This window comes from Heterocephalus glaber, unplaced genomic scaffold (genome assembly GCF_053883595.1).
Source record: "Heterocephalus glaber isolate CG9 unplaced genomic scaffold, H.glaber_assembly_v1.0 deba00001606, whole genome shotgun sequence".
NCBI classification, from domain to species: domain Eukaryota; kingdom Metazoa; phylum Chordata; class Mammalia; order Rodentia; family Bathyergidae; genus Heterocephalus; species Heterocephalus glaber.
The window spans coordinates 39,252,040-39,258,791 of NW_028258377.1; positions in this window are offsets into that span (position 1 = coordinate 39,252,040).

Consider the following 6,752-nt stretch of genomic DNA (forward strand, 5'->3'; position numbering starts at 1 on the left):
ATGTGTAGTTTAATCAAGACTGTTGTGTATATACAAGGAACAAATTGAGTCCTTACTTGAAACATCTAGTCTTATCTAGATGTTTACAAGTTCCCAATGTATATTAAATGTGGAGGTAGTAAAGCGTCACTTTGTAAATGTCTTTTTTGCTAAAATTCATATGAAATATTGTCTTTTGGAAATGGAATGGTTAAACCACCTCTTGAGCAATATGGTACTGTCTGTACTTGCTCAGTGGTTTGGGGAAGGGGTAAGGGAAGCAATTGCCAAAAGTATGTTAGTGTGTTTGTACTTGGACATTTTCAGACATCATTTTTCTATATGTTTTGTGAGTTTTGTTTTGCTGTGTACATAGTGAATATCATGGGGAAATAAGTCCAAATTTTGCAACATCTAGTCCCTAAATGTTAAAGAAGTTGCCAGTGTATGATGAAGTAGTTAGTGCACATTTTTGTATACTTTATGTCGAAACACACAGAAAAGCTTGTCCTTTGTAAATGAAGTTTGGATTCAGCCATCTCTAACATTATGTATGTCTGTACTTGTCCACTGGGTTGAAGGGAGAAGGAAGCGAGGAAGGCATGGTTCAAGGCCAAAATGGTCATATTTAGAAGATACCTGAGATGGAAACCATTGCTCCATGGGCACTTTTTTCAGTGCTTTATGATAGTAGATAAGTTCTTATATGAAAAATCTAGTTCTAGATATGTAGAAGTCCCTTGCTTGATATTTTAAAAAGTAGAAGTAGTAGAATAACACTTTCTGCTAATAGCTTTTAAGAACTGATAGGAAATACTATGTTTTCAAATAGAATGGTTAAACCACCTCTAAACAGTATACTGTGTGTACTTGGTCACTGGGTTGAGGGAGGTGGGAAGGAAGAAATTGTGAAAGGTGTTAAGTGTATGGTAGAAAATTTCAGCATAGCCATTGCTCTTATGTTACATGCATTTCATTTAACTTTGCTATACTGTATATACAGTGTATATACTGGACATATGAGTTCTAATTTTCTACTATCTAGTCTCTAGATATTAAAGAGGTTGCCAATATATGATAAAAGTAGAGTTAGTAAGCTAATGCATTTTGTATACTTTGTGTTATAATTCATAGAAAGGCTGTCTTCTGAAAAGGACTTTGGAAGTGTAATTGTAAAATCATATTTGAGTGACACATATGTCTATATTACATGTGACAAGGAGAGAAGAAATGAAGGATTCTAGGCCACAATGCTCCTGCTTAGAAGACACTTTCAGATATAACCATTGTTACATGTGTGTAGTTTATTTAACAATGCTATAGATATAGTAGACAAGCATAAGTCCATATTTGAAACATTTAGTCTTTCTAGATGTATAGAAGTGCACAAAGCATGTTAAAAGTAGAGATAGTAAACAACACATTTTGTAGATATCCTTTTGTTAAAGTTAATAATGAAATACTTTCTTTAGGAAATGGAATGATCACATCACTGATCTGAGCAGTAAATATATTTGTGCCAGTTAGAGAGGAGGGAGGAAAAGAAAGTGCAAAGGGCTGCAAATCAGTGTGGCTTTGGTGAAGCAGGTTTGACCACTGACCTTTATGTCTGTGCATTTTGTTTTACTTTCCTATGTGTATAGCTGAATAGAAAGGACAAAAGAGTCCTAGTTTATATCTAGTCTTTCTAGATGTTAAAGAGGTTGCCAGTGTATGACAGAAGTAGAATTAGTAAATTAACATGTTGAGTATGCTTTGTGTTAAAATTCATTAGAAAGAATGTTCTTAAAACCACTTAGGAAGTGAAATGGTTAAAGTTTCCTCTTAGTATTACATATGCATGTATCTGTCCCCTGTGTTAAAAAAGATGGAAAGGGGAAAGGGTTCTAGACCAGAGTGTTCTTATTTAGATAATACTTTAAGATGACACTTGAAAATTATTTAGATAACTCTTTAAAATTATAGCCCTTGTTAAGTACATACAGTATATGTGTGCAGTTTACTCAGTGCCACTGGACATATGGGACATTTTTAGGCTTATTGGAAACATCCAGTCTTTCTAGATGTTCAAAGTTCACACATGTAAAAGTCAAGGGCCAGTGTAACGTGCTTTAAATATATTTTGTTGCTTCACAGGAGTGGTTGTATTTTGGGAATGGAATTATCAAACTTGATGTCTTGGAGAGTATGCTGGCTATTCATGGGGTGCGGGAGGAGAAGTATGCAGAGGGGGAAGTTAAGTGAGTTCAAATTGTTTTGCTGTTGTTTTATAAATATGTACCTTTTAGTTAATATTACTGAGTATTAAAGGGGAGGTCCTTCTGCCCAAATGATGTTAGAAGTAGCAAAATAATCTCTGTATAAATGTTCTTTTATTAGTTTTCAGGAAGAATTGTCTTCTGGAAGTGACCTTTGATAAAGCCACCTCTTGGAGCTAGATGTGTTCCTGAGCTTAGTCACTGAAGTGGTGAAGAGGGAAAAGGGTGGGTGAGGGTGGTAAGAGCTCTTTGCTAGTATCTCTGTATCTGGAAGATGATTTTAGATTATAACCCTAGGCGCCTGTATGTGCATTTTTGATGAAGTACGTGGGCTTATTGTGCCCAAAGTTCATACTCTATTGCACAGCATCTAAGCTTTACAGATGTACTGAGGTGGAAATGTATGATAAAAACTAGAGGTAGTGAGTTAGACATTTAAGTACGTTTTTATTATAATTGAGAGAAAGATGCATCTTGGACTTGGAATTGTTACAAACCAGTGTGTATCAGGACTTGCCATTAGGCCGGCTGGAGAGGGGGTGGAAATAAGCATACAAGGAGAGATGTGTGCAGAGTATTCAGATGTAGTTTAGTGAGAGGAATCAGTGTGTGTGCATCTTCTGGCTGTATTGTAGAAATACCTGAATAATTCAGTGGGAACATATGTTTTTGCTAATATTTTAAGAGAAGCGATCTGATAACTGTCAGACACATGCTTGGTGTACTCTGTTGCTTTATGTCTCGTTTTAAATTGAGCATTAAGTAGATGCAGTATTGTAATTGTAACTTTGCCAGTACTTCTATCAAGAGGCCTGCTGCCATTTTTATCTTTAGTGAAATTTTTATTCCCAAGAAGGGCAGGATTATAGTTTTTTTCTAACAGATTGAGTTGGTGTAGTGTGTTCTTGGTTATCCAAAATACTCTTGTAGGGGGTCAGGGGTTTAGCTCAGTGGTGCTGTGCCTGCCTCACAAGCACAAGGTCTTGTGTTCAATCCTTGGAATCCGCCCCCCCCCCCCCGCCCAAAAAATACTCTTGTAGCTTTGGGATTTTGAATTGGTGAATATTCATGATGTGTGCAAAAGCATGACACGCACTGTACAACCTCAGTTACACAAAATGGCACGGCATGTCATGCAGGTACACCCAGGACCTAGAAGAACACATCCAGCTAAGCTGCTTATGACTGCGAAATGACTTTGTTCTTTGCTTCTTGTATTTCTGTTTCCTGTGATGCACATATTAACTTTAAAAAAATGAAAATCATTTTTAAAACTAAAAAAAGAGATATGCAGCCTAAGCATTTGTGTGTGGGGGGTCCTAGAAGAGCTAAGTCTACGCTGGACTTATCCTCTCCCCCAGAAGATGTCCCTGAATCAAACCCCTCTCGCTACTGCCAGAGGATAGTTCTGAAAGCAGATGACTGCATTCAGAATCCCTGGACTGGGTCTGGAAAAGCGCATACTTAGTGCTGCAGTAACAGCCTTCTCTGAGAAAACCACATAGGCTTGAAAGCAAGAGCCAGCTTCTTATGGGCAGACCCCTCTGGGGGGTCCAGTCTATGAACTGTTCTTCACCTGGCAGGCCTTAGGATAAAATGTTTTCTACGAGTGGCATTCCTTTCAGCCAACTTTTCTGACCCACTTCATGTGTTGAATTTTGTTTCCATTATGGACAAACGCATAAATTGGTGTTTGTTCTGTGAATGCAATATTTAGTTCCTGTATCTGCTCTTCCTGCCTGGGTTCCACTCTCACCTGCCTGTCTGTGTATGTCCTTCATCCTGAAGGGGTGGGGTCATCACTTTTTGGCTGGGAGGATTTCTCAATTTCACTTTATATCCTAAATTATAATGGATTGCAAAGTAACTGTTCTCCATGTTTTTTAACAAGGTATGTCTAAGATCTGCATATTTATTTTCACTTAGAATTTATGGGGATTTGAGAATGAACTTTGGAGCCTGTTGAAATGGGGAATTGTTTGGCCACAGTCATGATCTATGTATGTATGGCCATATGCTGGACTGCCCCACAGGCATATCGTGCGTTGGCTGGAATGGTTTGTAGTGAATCAAAATCTTGAGGGTTGAGACCCAAGGATTTATATTTTTTAGAACTCCCCAGAAAACTTATTTTAAATTTATTTTATTTTTGTTAATTTGTATTAGTTGTACATATAAGTAGGGTTCAGTGTGGTATTTCGGTCCATGCATATACAATGCGCACTGATCGAATCAGTAGTTAGCATTTCTCTTTCCTTATCATTTCTTTCTTTAGAGTGTTTGAGCTCCTTTCTTCTGTGGCTTTGTAAAATATACAGCAGGTTATTCTCAATGAGTCATTTCACTGTGCTACAGAACACCAGAATTTATTCCTTCTATTTGATTGCATGTTGGTATTGGTTCTACCACCTCCAACCCTTTCCTTACCCCTCCCAGTCTCCAGTAGTCATTATCTTAAGTTCAAGTCAACTTCTTTTTAAGCGTCCACGTATGAGAGAGGTGTGATATTCACCTTTTTATGCCTGGCTTATATCACATTGCATAATTCTAATGATTAACTTCATAAAGCACCTAAATCACATGATAATTAGAGGTGGAAAGAGGAGGAGGGAGAGAAAAGAAAGTACTGCCGAATCACCCAGAGGACTTTTTCCTATTATACAGAGCTCTGTTTCTTCTTCTCCTCTCCTTCTTCTTCCTCTTCCTCTTCTCCTCCTCCTCCTCCTCCTCCTCCTTCTCTTTTTTCTTCCTCTTCTTCCTCCTCCTCCTTTTTTTTTTGGTACTGGGGATCGAACTAAGGACCTTGCGCTTGGGAGGCAGGTGGCGGCACCACTGAGGAGTGAAGATTCAAAACCATTTGTTTTGCTAATCAAGTGTAATTTCCTCATATGGAATAGAACTGATTTTTTTAAATTCTTAAAATAATTATTTTATTTTAAGCTAATTTTTGAAATGAGCAGTGAAGGGGGAAATATCCTCAGGCTACCTACACGTCTGCCAAACATTTTTCTGCTGTTGCTCCTTTCTACCCAAAAGTGTGTTAAATAATGTTCAGATATTATCATACTACTTTTAAGATTTCTTATTTCCAATGTTTATATCAGGCTTAGACTTCCACTTTTGTGGGTAAGAGCTCTAGAGAATTTTCCTCTTATCTGTTAAAAGAGAAGGATTTCTGGCTCTTTTTGTTTGTTTGTTTGTTTGTTTATTTTGGTACCAGGATGGAACTCAGGACCTTGCACTTGTGAGGCAGGCACTGGAACCACTGAGCTAAATCCCCAGCCCCTCTGGCTCTTTTCTTAAAAGAGGTCATTATTGGCAATATTAAAATTCTGTTGTATTCCTTTACCCAATTTGAGGTTGGTATAATATGATCTTCTGCGGATCTTTTATTAACAGCGTCACTGATCAGAAAAAAAGGCTTGTTTGGGCAAGTTTTCTTATAGGAGTTTTTTGATCACAACTTATTCTATTTGTTGCAATGTGTGCTTATAATTTGAAAAGTGGATCCAGGTCTTTATTAGTACAATGGACAGTAGTCAGAATTTGTAAGATCTTTTTTCCTAAGATAAAGTAGACCTCTTTACATTTTTGGCATCCAGAACATTGTTGTTTTAGGTAAAGGTCACCCAATTTTAGTATATGTGCTACTGAAGTGAGCACAGATACAGGTTATCCATAGCAAAACCTCTGATCTCCTTTGTGGGACCTCCAGAAGCAAAGGGAAAGAATTTAAAGAAGCATGTGCTACAGAAATGTCATGTGGGATCTCTTACGAATTGAGTATGTACGTAGCTGTCCCAGTCTTTGCTGCTGCAGTGGGTATTTGGAAATAATTCTGTTTATCACTGTAGAAGCTACATAGACTAGAGGTGGTGGATATAGTAATGCTCACACTAATTATAGTTAACTTTGTTTTTGCATTTTACATATAGTTGCACTGCTCGCTGCTGTACTTTTGGAAGAGTTACAGTATCATTTACTCTGCTGTCAGTGATTCAGTGGAAAGAACAGAGGATTTGGCACCAGAAAACTATAATTCTAATGCTGAATCTGCTAGAAGCTGGGCTCATATATTTGACACATTATTTCCTCTATGTTGTTTATCCCCCCCCTTGCTTATTGAGATAACCTGTCCTTAACTTCCAGTCAGCGTTATTATTCTCTTTAACAAGCTATGTACCTACGATGTGCCAGGGATTGTTTTGGGTGCTGAAGAGATTACATTGGATATAACTGCTAAAGCGCCTGCCCTATGTAGGTTAAATCCCAGTGATAGAATTGAACAATGAATAAAATATTTTAATCAACACATAACAAATATATATTTTAGAAGTCTTATGAAGGAATAAATCAGAATGATCTAAAGGAAAATATTTGTGGTAGAGAAATTTGTTGATCTAAGAAATCATCTTTTAAGATGACACTTGAATGATAATGAGCCAACTGTGTGGAAGAACTGGAAGATGAGTATCCAGGCAAGAAGAATATCAAGTTCAAAGGCTCTGAGACGTG